Here is a 13,886-nt window from a genome sequence, read left to right on the forward strand (position 1 = left end):
AGTTGCGATGTACTTCATCAACAAGCAGGGTGGGACAGGCTCTCGCCTCTTGTGCCAGGAAGCCCAGAAGATTTGGGCTTGGGCCACAGATCACCATCTATTCCTGAAAGCTATCTACATTCAGGGAGAACAGAATTCCTTAGCGGACAAGCTCAGCAGAATTCTCCAGCCTCACGAGTGGACACTCGATCCTTTCACTCTACAGTCCATCTTCGCTCAGTGGGGCACTCCTCAGATAGACCTCTTTGCAGCTCCTCACAATCATCAGCTGCCCCACTTCTGCTCCAGACTCTCCTCTTCTCACCGTCTGGCAGCGGATGCATTTCTCCTGGATTGATCCAATCTCTTCCTGTATGCTTTCCCTCCTTTGCCTCTCATGCTCCGGACCTTGTTCAAGCTCAAGAGGGAACAGGCCACCATGATTCTGATTGCGCCACGGTGGCCCAGGTAACATTGGTTCTCCCTTCTACTTCAACTCAGTTCCAGGGAACCTATTCTACTTCCACAATTTCCTTCTCTGCTTACACAGCATCAGGAGACCCTTCTGCATCCCAACCTCCAGTCTCTGCACCTGACAGCCTGGTATCTCTCGGGCTGACTTCGAATGATACTCTTTTGTCTCAGTCCGTTCGTTCTGTTCTGGATGCCTCCAGGAAACCTGCCACTCTGCAATGTTACCATCAGAAGTGGACACGGTTTTCTTCCTGGTGTCTTCTTCATCATCATAATCCTACGTCCCTTGCTGTGGAGACCTTGTTGGATTACCTTCTTTCTTTGTCTAACTCTGGTCTCAAGTCTACTTCCATCAGAGTCCACCTCAGTGCTATTGCTGCTTTTCATGAGCCAGTCCATGGGAAACTCCTTTCAGCTCATCCCTTGGTCTCCAGATTCATGCGAGGTCTTTTCAATGTGAAACCACCTTTTAAAGCACCTCCTGTGATCTGGGACCTTAATGTGGTTCTCTCAGCCTTAATGAAGCCTCTGTTTGAACCTTTGGCCACGGCTTCTTTCAAATTTCTCACTTGGAAGGTTCTCTTCCTGATTGCTCTCACCTCTGCCAGGAGGGTCAGTGAGCTCCATGCACTAGTAGCAGACCCACCTTTTACCGTCTTTCATCATGACAAGGTGGTTCTGCGTACACATCCAAAGTTTCTCCCTAAGGTTGTCTCTGAATTCCATCTCAACCAATCCATTGTTCTGCCTGTCTTCTTTCCGAAACCTCACTCTCATTCTGGAGAACAGGCTCTGCATACTTTGGACTGTAAGCGGGCTTTAGCTTACTATTTAGACCGTACTAAGCCCCACAGATCATTCCCTCAACTCTTTCTGTCCTTTGATCCGAATAAATTGGGACATCCTGTTTCTAAACGTACGCTGTCCAATTGGCTCGCAGTGTGCATTTCTTTCTGTTATGCTCAGACCGGACTGACACTGGAAGGTTCTGTCACAGCCCATAGAGTTCGAGCCATGGTAGCATCTGTGGCTTTCATCCGTTCCACACCTATTGAGGAAATCTGCAAAGCTGCTACTTGGTCCTCAGTTCATACTTTTACATCTCACTATTGTCTGGACGCATTCTCCAGACGGGATGGTCACTTCGGCCAATCTGTTTTGCAAAATTTGTTTTCCTAATGGCCAACCTTCCCTCCATCCCTCTTTTTGTTAGCTTGGAGGTCACCCATCAGTCAAGAATATGCTGCCTGCTTGTCCTGGGATAAAGCACAGTTACTTACCGTAACAGGTGTTATCCAGGGACAGCAGGCAGATATTCTTGCGTCCCACCCACCTCCCCGGGTTGGCTTCTTAGCTGGCTTATCCTAACTGGGGACCGCGCGCCTCCATCGGGCGGGAAGGCACTCGCGTGTGCGCGGTGCGGCCTGCTAGAACTTTCCAAGTTCTTAGAGTGCAATCACTCTAAAATTGTCCGTACTGGGGCTCCATCGGTGCCGTCACCCATCAGTCAAGAATATCTGCCTGCTGTCCCTGGATAACACCTGTTACGGTAAGTAACTGTGCTTTCAGTAGTTCGGCTTTATCGGAATCTGCTTCCACGTAACTTCCGTCCGGTCTTCTAAGGCGTACTATCCCGCCTGTGTTCCTTTTTCTGTCACTAATATACCTGAAGAAGGATTTGTCCCCCTTTTTAATGTTTTTTGCCAGAATTTCTTCCACTCGAAGTTTTGCCTCCCTAACTGCCATTTTGACCGCTGTAGACCTGGTCCTATATTCTACTTTTGCCTCTCTTTTCTCCATGCGCTTGTAGGAGAGAAACGCTTTTTTCTTCTCCTTAATGAGGTGTGAGATCTCCGCGGTGAACCATTGGGGTTTATTGTTTCTTTGTCGTTTATTTACTGATTTTATGAAGCGGCTAGTTGCTTCATGTATGGTTGATTTCAGTGTTAACCACTTAGCTTCTACATCATCGGTCTCCGCTTGGTCCTGCAGTGTCTGATGGACGAAATCTCCCATGCGTGCGAAGTCTGTGCCCCGGAAATTGAGTACCTTTGTTTTCGTGTTTGATCTAGGGAAGCCTTTCCTAAGGTTGAACCATACTATGTTGTGGTCGCTGGAGGCTAGCGTATCTCCTACTGAGACCTCTGAGACTCTTTCCCCGTTGGTGAGTACCAGGTCGAGGATCGCGTGGGCCCTAGTGGGCTCCGTTACCATTTGTTTGAGACGTGCTCCCTTTATGGAGGTTAAGAGCCTCCTGCTACCGCTGGTTGTCGCTGAAAATGAGTTCCAGTCTGCATCAGGCATATTGAAGTCCCCTAGCAGCACAACTTCTCCTCGTAGAGTGATATTCTCTATGTCTTTAATTAATTCTGTGTCCATGTCTTCCAGTGATTAGTGATTAGTGATTAGTGATTTTTATTCCGCCGTTACCTTGCGGTTTAAGGCGGATTACAAAAAGGATCTATCTGGCTATTTCCAGAGGAATTATAGAATAGTTAGGGAGTAGTCAACTTGGTTCATAGAGATGAGGTGGTTCTTGTGACGTTAGGTTGTTTTAGAGAGTGGGGAGGCGTTAGGTTGGTTTTGATTGTTGGGTATCAGGGATTTTTTAAATAGTATGGTTTTTATTTCTTTTCTAAATGTTCTGTAGTCAGTGGTCGTTATCAGCAAAGTAGAGAGTTGGCGGTCTAATCTCGCTGCTTGTGTGGCCAGGAGGACATTATACCGTTTTTTCAGTTTGACTTCTCTGAATGTGAATGGAGCGTGGGTTCTCCTTTGTCTGGTTGAGGTGGTTGATGCAATTTTTCCTTAGTCCAATACTGAAGCAAAGTTTTCCTAACAAGCAAGAAAGCAATATAGATAAATTTCCTTTGTGGTACAGAAAAACCTTCAGATATTAATAATTTTTGATCTCCTAATGCTAAAGTGCTATAGCCCCACACCATCTTCTGACCAAGTATTTTCTCCAACACTTGAAAGATTTGGTTCTAAATTGTCAGTGTAGGCAGTGGTTCTTAAACCCGTCCTGGGGGATCCCCAGCTAGCTGGGTTTTCAAGATATCCCTAATTAATATTAATCATAAAACCCTTCACATATACGGGACTTATAACTATTAATTAATAGCTTCCATTTGCTATCATATCAAACGTTCATTCTTTATTTTAAAATACTTTAATTCTCAGTTATAAATTTTAATATATAATTTAAATATAAAGCTTATCACAAATAACACACCACTCATAAATACAATAATGTGAAAATATACAGAGAGAACCCCCTCAATTAAACAACCATACAGTGATCACTAAACCATCATTATTTGCAAATTGTCCATTATCTACCACATATTGCCAATTCCTCATGTCAAACTACTTACTTATGCAGTCCATCTTCCTTATAATCCATTCAAATCTTGAAACTCAAATTGACCTGTCTTCAATAGATAAATTCCACCCATGCCTTCTTAGTGGGATAAAAGGCAGCCCCAGCCAGTTGAGGTTTCAAGCTATCCCTAATGAATATTAATGAGGCAGATTTGCATGCCTGTCACCTCTGCCTCATGCATATTCATTAGGGATACCTTGAAAACCCAACTGGCTGGGGCTCCTCCAGGAAAGGTTTAAGAACCACTGGTGTACTATTGACCAGTGGTTCCCAACCCTTTCCTGGAGGACCACCAGGCCAATCGGGTTTTAAGGATAGCCCTAATGAATATGCATGGAGCAGATTTGCATGTCTGCCACTTCCTAATGAATATGCATGAGAGAGATTTGCATATAATGGGCTAGCCTCAAAACCCGATTTGGCTGATGGTCCTCCTGGACAGGGTTGGGAACCACTGCTGTAGACCATTCAAAAAAGGAATGTGTCAGGGATCCCAATGAAATTTTACATTTCAAACAATGATTCCCTTCCCATAAGCTTATATGTGCCTCCAGCGCCCTGGATATGTAAAATTTTAAATGATGTTTCTTGTAAGTCAGCCAATTAAACCATCTCATACAAGGGTAGTAAGAACATAAGAACATAAGCAGTGCCTCCGCCGGGTCAGACCATAGGTCCATCCTGCCCAGCAGTCCGCTCCCGCGGTGGCCCAGGTCACGACCTGTCTAAATCACCAGAAGGGGCCCCCATGCCACCTCGGTTTCCTAATTGAGTCCTATCTTCCCATCAACGTCCTAGCCCTCCGGTCTTGCACCTGCACGACCTGGTTGGGTTTCTACATTTATTTTCTGTTAGCTTTCTCAGTATCCCATGATCCCTTTATCCCTCAGGAATCCATCCAGTCTCTGTTTGAATCCCTGTATCCCTGTAAAAACGTATATATCATTTGGGACAATATATTCCTTATCCCAGGGGTGTCCAATGTCGGTCCTCGAGGGCCGCAGTCCAGTCGGATTTTCAGGATTTCCCCAATGAATATACATGAGGTCTATTTGCATGCACTGCTTTCATTGTATGCTAATAGATCTCATGCATATTCATTGGGGAAATCCTGAAAACCCCTGGACTGCGGCCCTCGAGGACCGACATTGGACACCCCTGCCTTATCCACTTCAAAACCCCTCCCCCCACCCCTCATTTCACAAGAGCTTCAGGTGGTGTTGCCATTATCATTAGTTTATACCAAGTGGATCATTTATTTATCCCCCTCTTTTACTAAATGCGCTAGCTGATTTCGTGCACGCTAAATGCTAACGCGTCCATAGAATACAATGGACGCCTTAACATTTAGCGCACGCTGAATCGGCTAACGCGCCTTAGTAAAAGGAGCCCTTAGTGAAGAAGGGATCTTTCAGATAGGGATCTAGGAGTCCATTAATTCAGTTTTTCCCTATGATTCCTGGATAGGAGACCAATAATGTCTAGCTTGAAAATAACCCCTCAGAGGTGAGATACTCAAATGAGAAACACAATTGAGAGCACTCATTTTCTTCATCAGTATGTAAGTAGTAGGGAGAAAGTACTATTCAGAGGAAGGGCATATGAAGGTGGGAATTATGGAAATGATAGAATTGTTTGGGAAATATTTGGTGAATAGAAGATGTTTAGATCTGATATAATGTTTGTTACACTTTTAGGGGGATCAGCTTTGAGACAGCCTGCTATAGGCGAAACATTAATTCGTGTCATAAGAACATAAGAACATAAGAAGTTGCCTCCGCTGAGTCAGACCAGAGGTCAATCCTGCCCAGTGGTCCGCTCTCGCGGCGGCCCATCAGGCCTAATTGCCTGAACAGTGTCCCTGACTAATTTTGTAACTGCCTCTAATCCTATCCCTAATACCTACCTCTACTTCTATCTGAACCCCTCGATCCCATTGTCCTCCAGGTACCTCTTGGAAGCCCTGTAGCGTGCTCCTGCTTATCACATCCTCCGGTAGCGCGTTCCATGTATCCACCACCCTCTGAGTGAAGAAGAACTTCCTGGCGTTTGTTCTAAACCTTTCCCCTTTCAATTTCTCTGAGTGCCCCCTTGTACTTATGGTTCCCCGTAATTTGAAAAATCTGTCCCTGTCTACTCTTTCTACAGTTTTACTCTGCCCCCCCCCACCCTTCCCCCATATGACTAAGCTAAGTAGTTGGCTCTCTCAAAGATTTAAATTGGTTAAAAGAATATGAAATAAGTATTGCAAAAATAAGATGAGTAATGAAATAGAATATAAATGAAAAGGAATACTTATAGCAGGGGTGTCAAACTCAGTCACATAAGGGGCCGAAATCTAAAACACAAGCTAAGTTGCGGGCCAAATTTTTTATTAAGATACGTAGTCTTAGTAGAAGTATAGATCCTTCCTCACCCTGAGACACTATATCATACCCCATCCTCATGCATTAATCATGTTCTGAAAATAACAACAAGAATGGTCGGGCACTTGAGTGGAGCGCCCTAGCTTTTACACTGGGACTGGGTCCTTCTGCCGCAAATAGGTACTGAGGCAGCGCATTCAGGCGCTTGGACCGCCACTGGGACTGGGGCTACATGGTCAGGTGCTTGGATGTGGCACAGTCACCGCAGGTCTTGTGCTTGACATGTGTGGCTTAGAGAGAGGAAGAGATAATGGTTACTGTGGATGGGCCAAATAGATGGGCCATTGGCCTTTATCTGCCATCATGTTTCTATGTTTCTAATCATGGCCTTAGGCTCCTCCCTCTGTATCCTTGGATACAAGGGGGAGGAGTTTAAGGCCTGCTCATTGATGCTGCATGGCGGCTGCCCGAAGATTGAAAAGTACAGCACTGGGAGGAAGTAAGTGGGAAGATCTGATGAGAGGTTATGCCACAGGACTCCGCTAGTGCCTAGGATGGAGCCCCTGAGCCCCCCCCAAACAAAATAGTGTTCTGCTGCCTATGATAGAATCTACAGCTAAGCAAAGTGAAATATATAATACTTTGGAACAACATCATCTGATATTGGTTCCTATAATTTTGTAGTTCCTTCTGGGTGCTTTGTGAATGGAACCAAAGTGGGAATCCCCATTCTGCTTACAGTCTGATCTCACCTTAAAAGAGAGTCACTTCCGCTTTCTCCATGCGAAAACAACATTTTCTGGCACTAAAAAAGGCAAGCTAAACGTATGATTCATATTAATGTTCTGAATTATTCTGTCTAAAAATAATTTTCTAAGCGTGTCACCACTGCAAATTATCTATTTATAGTAAAGTACTTATTTCTCAGAGAATATAAATAAAATCTTTTTTCCGGTTTCTCTGTTTCTTTCTCTGATTAGTTGATCATGCCTTTCACTTTGCACTTTTACTTTTCTTCCTTCCTTTTGTGATTTTGCTTCTCACTCTCTTTCTTTATGTCTCTAATTAATGAATTTCATTCTGTCTTTCATCTTTTCTCCTTATTTTTTTCCCCTTTCTCGCTATCTCCATTGTTTTCTTTCTCTTTTTCTAACACAATCACCTTGGCCCAGATGCACTAAAGCCAGCGATCATTGCTTTAGCGATGATCGCATTTGCCGACCCGATGCAGAAAACAGCTCATCCGCCTGGTTTTCTATACAATTGCTCATTCCCCAATCCGACCATGCAAATAAGCTCATTAATATTACAATGCCATGTAAACTAGTAGAGCGAATGATGTTCTAACATGGCTTCCCGATGCACTATAAAAAAGTAATTGCTTTTAGCAATCTAAAAAAGGCAATTGGTCAAGACCAGTCGCTTACCTGTCAAACCTTTTTTTTTTAATGGGCACATGCACACTATCTGCCCCATTTGAAAAAAAGGAAAAAATAGCACCCCCCACCCCCTGCCAATAATGGTTCTCCTTGATGAATCAGCACTGGGAACCGAACTCCCCCGCTTCACCCATGCCAGCGAAAACAGCAGGAGGAATGCCCACTTCCTCCTGCCACCGAAGGTCCACTCCCACACCAGGCACCCCCCAAAGCATCGCATACCCTTCCCGTTTTCCCTCCCCCAAAAAGGCAGGAGGGATTCCCACTCCCTCCTGCCACCAGAGACCCCCCCTGAAAACCCACCCCCATCCCCCAAACTCTCCCGTACCGTTTCAGATAAGTTGGATCAGGACAGAAGCTCAGTCCATCCCACTCATAGGTTCGCAAGTCCTAAATGGTGGGCTTTTCCCTCCCCGGTGAATCATGTGATGCATGAGGAGGAGCCTAAGGATCTGATTGGCTCAGACGCCTAAGGCCCATTCAGTGGCATGAGGGAGTAGGCAACCCTCCTGCCTTTTTTTCCAGGGTGGGAAAAGAAGAAGGGGTGGGGATGTTTGGGGGAGTGCCTGGCGGGTGGGCCTTTGGTGGCAGGAGGGAGTGGGCATTATTTCTGCCTATTTGCATTGCACAGGGAGGGGGGAGGAATGGCCATCCCTCCTGCCGATTCTCACTAGCGAATGGGGGGATTACTGGTGCTGTGTTCATCAGGGGTCGTTGGGGAGTGCCATCATTGGTGGGGGAAGGGGACTTTTGTTTTTATTTTATTTTTAATGGGATAGATATCGTGCATGTGTAACACATACAGCATCTGTGCCTATTAAAAAACAGAAAGTAAAAAGAGGTTTCCTGCCCCAAACAACTGAGTGGCAGGAGGCTTTCCCCTTCCTCTCAGCTGTTTGGGATTCCCCTCTCAGCTCTGCGTGTGTGGGTCACTCTCAGAGTGATTAATCAGATAGCGGAGTCGGGGATTATGACAAACATCTGCATGAATCATTTGCATGAAACCATTTTAGTGCATCAGCAGTTCTTTCTGCATCAGCCAAAAAATCAGATCGGAGCAGACCCACACAGTCTTATTGATCCTCTCAGTGCATCTAGACTCTTGTTCATTATCGAGTCTTATAAGTAACTGTATGATGTAACTTATGATGTAACTGTTTAAAGAATGAGAGACCATCTAAGGAAGAAACTCAACTATCATAAATTAAAATTAAAATGGTTAAATTAAAATGTCATCCCCACAATGTTTAGATGAAGTTTAGTATAGCACAGAAGAAAATGATTTGCAAAAGAAAAGTGTATCATGAGGTGTCTACCAGAAACACAGAGTTACAGATGTGACTTTAGACAGCACAACATGGGATTGGTAAAATTAATTGCAACATAGGAGAATCTAGGCTGCTGTGTAAACTGAGTCCATATAAAATTAGCTGAGTTGATGTATGTAATGCTTTGACAATCTGTCTACTGTGCAGGTTAATGTGGACATAGCCCCAAGTTCCCTATGTGTGTGTGTGTGTGTAGGGGCGGGGAGTGGCAAGTTAGAGATATCCTGGGTATACTGTTGCTGTGCAGCTGACAGTACATACATGCAGTAGCATAGTGAAGGAAGGTGATGCCAGGGTTGGTGGCATTGACATTGGCGTGCCATGCGCTCCCACCCCCCACTCTTCCCTACTGTGCGCCCTTCCCGCCCCACATACCTCTTGAAATGTTTGCTGGTACGAGTGGCAACGGCCTCCTGCTGCTTGCACCTTCTGGTCCCGTGACCAGGAAGTGACATCAGAAGGGAGCTGAGGCTGGTGTGAGCAGCACGTGAACTTGCACCAGTGAACTTTTAAAGAGGTACGCGGGGAGGGGGGCTGGAGAGGAGGAGAAGCGCTGGTGCCCCCCGTGAAGATGGCGCCTGGAGCGGTCTGCACCCTCCCTCCTCCCCCTTACCACACCACTGCATACATGACAGAAGTATAACAAGAATCCTATTGCTGCAGTGCCAGTAGTTCTTTGTCCTACCCTACCTTCTTTTTTTCAGAACAGAGCGATACAATCCATGATTTTTCCCCACTGCTTCCCTAAAACAGACTGTGAGCCTTCTGGGACAGATAGGGAAAATACTTAAAGAGTTCCTGACAGGGCCGGATTTAGATGAAAAGAGGCCCTAGGCTATTCCACTTATGAGGCCCTTTCACCTCCCATTTTTAAGTTTGTAAATTACATGAGAGATAATAAAATGCATCATTACTGTGATATATATCAATATGTTAAATGAAACATGTTGTTATTGGTACTAACCTTTATAAAAAATGTGACACGGATAATAATTTAAAAAAAAAGTCGAGAACACTTATTTGGACATTTATTCTCAGCACCATATATAGTACTTGTAATAATAACTAATCAAACATAACACACAACATTGCCCCTTCCTATGTCCATAGTGCCCCCAGTGTGTCCTTCCTCACCTCACCCCCCCTCCGATGCTCGCCTGCCTTCCATCCCCCTTCCATTGAACACCCCCCCATGCCATCCTGCCTGCCTGCCTGCCTTCCATTAAAACCCCACCCCCCTCCGATGCCAACCTGCCTGCCTCCCATCCCCCTTCCACTAACCCCCCCCCCCCCCCACCTGATGTCAGTCTGGGCTGCCCTGTCCTGACAGATCCACGTTTTGCCTCTCTCCCCGCGGGGCTGGGCTTTGCCCAGTTTTTTTCCGGACTGATGTCTTTCCCTCCCCGATCCTCCTCCCAGGGCGAGAAAAAGAAAGGGAGAAGCCGAGTGGGCGCCCTGTTGCAGCCGGAGCCGGTTCCGATCCCGAAGCATAGAATTTCTCCTTATTTTCAGTTCAGTGTTTTAATGTTCACTGTTTTTAGAATAGTGCAATTTTAATTTTGCTAACAATTTGAATGTAGGCCCCTCTTGATCTTGAGGCCCTAGGCTGAAGCCTAGTTAGCCTATAGGAAAATCCGGCCCTGGTTCCTGATTACTATTCAATGTATTGTAAACCATATGAATCTGTTCATAGTAGCATAGTAAATGATGGTCCATCCAGTCTGCTCTCTAACCACAATTTCATGGTTAAATTAAAGTCTTTTTTCTTTGTTATTTCTGGGCCTTAGACCTTAGAAGTCTACCGGGTACAGACCTGTTTCCAACTACAGTACTCCCCCGATATTCATGGGGGTTCTGTTCCAGGAACCCCCCCCCCCCCCCCCGAATCTTGAAAAACCATGAATACCATGGGGGAGACTGAAGAGGGCAGTGGGAGAGCAGCCGGAGCGCCGCGAGTGCAGGAAATCACTCGCGGTATGCTCCGACCGCCTCTTACTGCACTAAGTCGGGCCTTATCCAATCAGGAGCTGCGTGTCAAATGACCGCCAACCGCCAACCACGAACGACCGGGGTACACTGTACTGGAATTACCATTAAAGCTCACTCCAGCCTATTCAGAGCATCTCCTTTGAGGAATTCAGAGCATGAAAGTTAGCCCATTCATATTCTAATTAGCATGAAATGGCAGTTAATAAAATCCAAATAAATAGATAAAACCTGCAGTTCCAAGTAACATCCCCAGTAATTTTCTGGCTTTATTAAGCACAGAACTATGATTGCTGTTATAGGAGAAAACACCCTTCAGGGATTCAAGACAAGGTTGGATAAGTTGCTATTGGAACAGAACATACGCAAGTAAGGCTAGACTCTAATAGGGCACTGGTCTTTGACCTAAGGGCCGCCACATGAGCAGACTGCTGGGCATGATGGACCACTAGGATGACCCAGCAGTGTATCGTTAACAAGAGAGTTATCTTCTAATCAGATCAGTGGAGAAAGGTTTACATAGTACCAGCTCATCTAGGTCTCTTATCTTAATACATCTGGGAAGGGGTAAAACGTGGACCTCACGGATCTTAACCGCACGTCCTTAAAAATCTTCATTTATTGGCAGCTGAGGTTTCAGATTTCATGTGTGCAGGTCCGCATTTTAGCCCCTCATTCCACTACTGTATCTGTTGCCATTTCTAACCCCATGGATCTGTGCCGACAGTCTTTTATTAATAACAATTAATTTGAGGACACACTTTAGCTAACGGACCCTAATGCTTCTCCCTCCCTATGCTGAGACTAAAAGTGGCAAAACATTTGCCCTGAGGTCCATGCCACTTTTAGTCTCATCATAGGGAGGGAGAAGCATTAGTTAGCTGAAGTGTTGCCTCGAATTAATTGTTATTAATAAAAGACTGTCGGCACAGTTCTGTGGGGTCAGAAACGGCAGCAGATACAAAAGTGGAATGAGGGGCTAAAACGTGGACCTGCACACATGAAATCTGAAACCTCAGCTGTCAATAAATGAAAATTTTTAAGGACCTGCGGTTGAGGTCTGTGTTTGACCCCTTCCCATACAGCTCATTGCAAGGGGGTGGGGGATAGGCAGACATGATAAGATGGTAACAATTCATAGTTCAAAGGCCCTAGATCTGATAATGGGCAGAAAGTCAAGCTACACCCAAGAACATCGCTTTGCCAGTTAAATAACGTTTAACCAGCTAACTGCCAATATTCAGGCCCAGATTCTCAAAAGTTTAACGCTGTTGCTAAATTGTTTGCAGACAGTTTAACCTGCACGCATTTTAGCGGTGGATTATCAAAACGGCTTATCTTTGTTTTTAGCGAGGTTTCTAACAGTCTCCGATAATGATATGCAAATGGGCTCTTCAACATTAAAATGAGCACTCCAGTGGATTCTTTAAAATCACTGAGCCATTCTCCAAAAGTAACGTGGGCTTTTGGCAACAAAAATCAGCAACTAGTCCAGGGGTGCCAGTACAGTGAAAACCCCAGCATAGTAGTGTCGGAGACTGCTATAAAAGCCATTTTGAGAAATGCCCCCCCCATGAAGGGGGGAGAGATGACCATTCTCTCCCACTCCCATACAACACCCCCCTGCAGCGAGAGAGATGCTCACTCTCTCCCACTGACAAGCGAACCCCCCCAGCAGCAGGAGAGATGCCCATTCTCTGCCGCTGCATCACCCCCTCCCTGCCTCCGACCCCTCTCCCCCGCACCTTAGATGGCAGACCAGAGGGATGCCTAATCCCTCCAACCAGCTGCCCTGCCTCTTCCAAAATGGGTCTTCCTCTCCCTGATGCAACCTGGGAAAGTTCCTTTATTTATTTAAAAACTCACAACAAAATACAAGTCAAAGCAGTACAAAACAAAAATCAGTCAGAAATACATACACAGAAGAACATAACCGATCCCATCCCCAGCCTTCTGATTGCTAACAATTCCTCCCCAGAATAGCTAATACAAAGGAAAACTAACCAATGAAAATCAAACTGCAACTAATCCTGGAAGAATGGGCTGACTAATCTAGACCTGATTAGTCCAAGCATCAATCTAGCACCCTATTCATGGGGCCGAAGGCGCACTCCCTTTCATAGAGTCCGCCACTGGGCATCAGCATACCTGGCTCGCACATTCTCTGCAACTTTGTACACACCCTCAATAATGTCACAGCAAACAGTCTCTGGCATCAGGAACTGCTGTTGAATGGATACTGGGCCTAGGGGATCTGGCCAATCGGAATCTTAGGCCACTCCCAGTGCATCCCTTAATAAATAAAACAAGAGAAAAAGGAAACCAATATGGTTCTCCAAACTAGTGGTAGAGAAAATAAAGGCAAAAGAGGTGGCATTTGTGAAATATAAAAAAAAATTCAAGTGTACAGAAAGGACTATCAGGTGAAACTGAAAAAAGCCAAGAGAGAGATACATCTGGAAAAAGCGCAAGCAGAAGAGCAAATGGCTAAAAATGTAAAAAAGGGAGACATTTTTTTTTTCCAGATATATTAGTGAGAGGAGAAAGACAAAAATGGAACTGCGAGACTAAAAGATGCTATGAACTGATATGTGGCGAGTAATGAGGAAAATGCAAACATGCTAAACAAATACTTCTGTTCTGCGTTCATGGAATAAAATCCCGCAGAAGGACCGAGATTGTCTGGCAAAGTTACACACGAACATTGGCAGCAGAATACTTTTTTGGTTGGGGGGCCCCAAAATCCCTGCCCCAGACCCCACCCCCATATTAGTACTAAATATAATGCCATTTTTTCTATTCATTTTTCATATATACACAATATACACAGCAGATATAAATTCTCAAAACTGACACATTCCCTTTCCCTTCTCCCCATTTACAGCAGTACCCCTTCTTTCTTCCCTTTCCCTCCTACCTTGTCCAGCAG

This window comes from Geotrypetes seraphini, chromosome 5 (assembly GCF_902459505.1).
Source record: "Geotrypetes seraphini chromosome 5, aGeoSer1.1, whole genome shotgun sequence".
In the NCBI taxonomy this organism is placed as follows: Eukaryota; Metazoa; Chordata; class Amphibia; order Gymnophiona; family Dermophiidae; genus Geotrypetes; species Geotrypetes seraphini.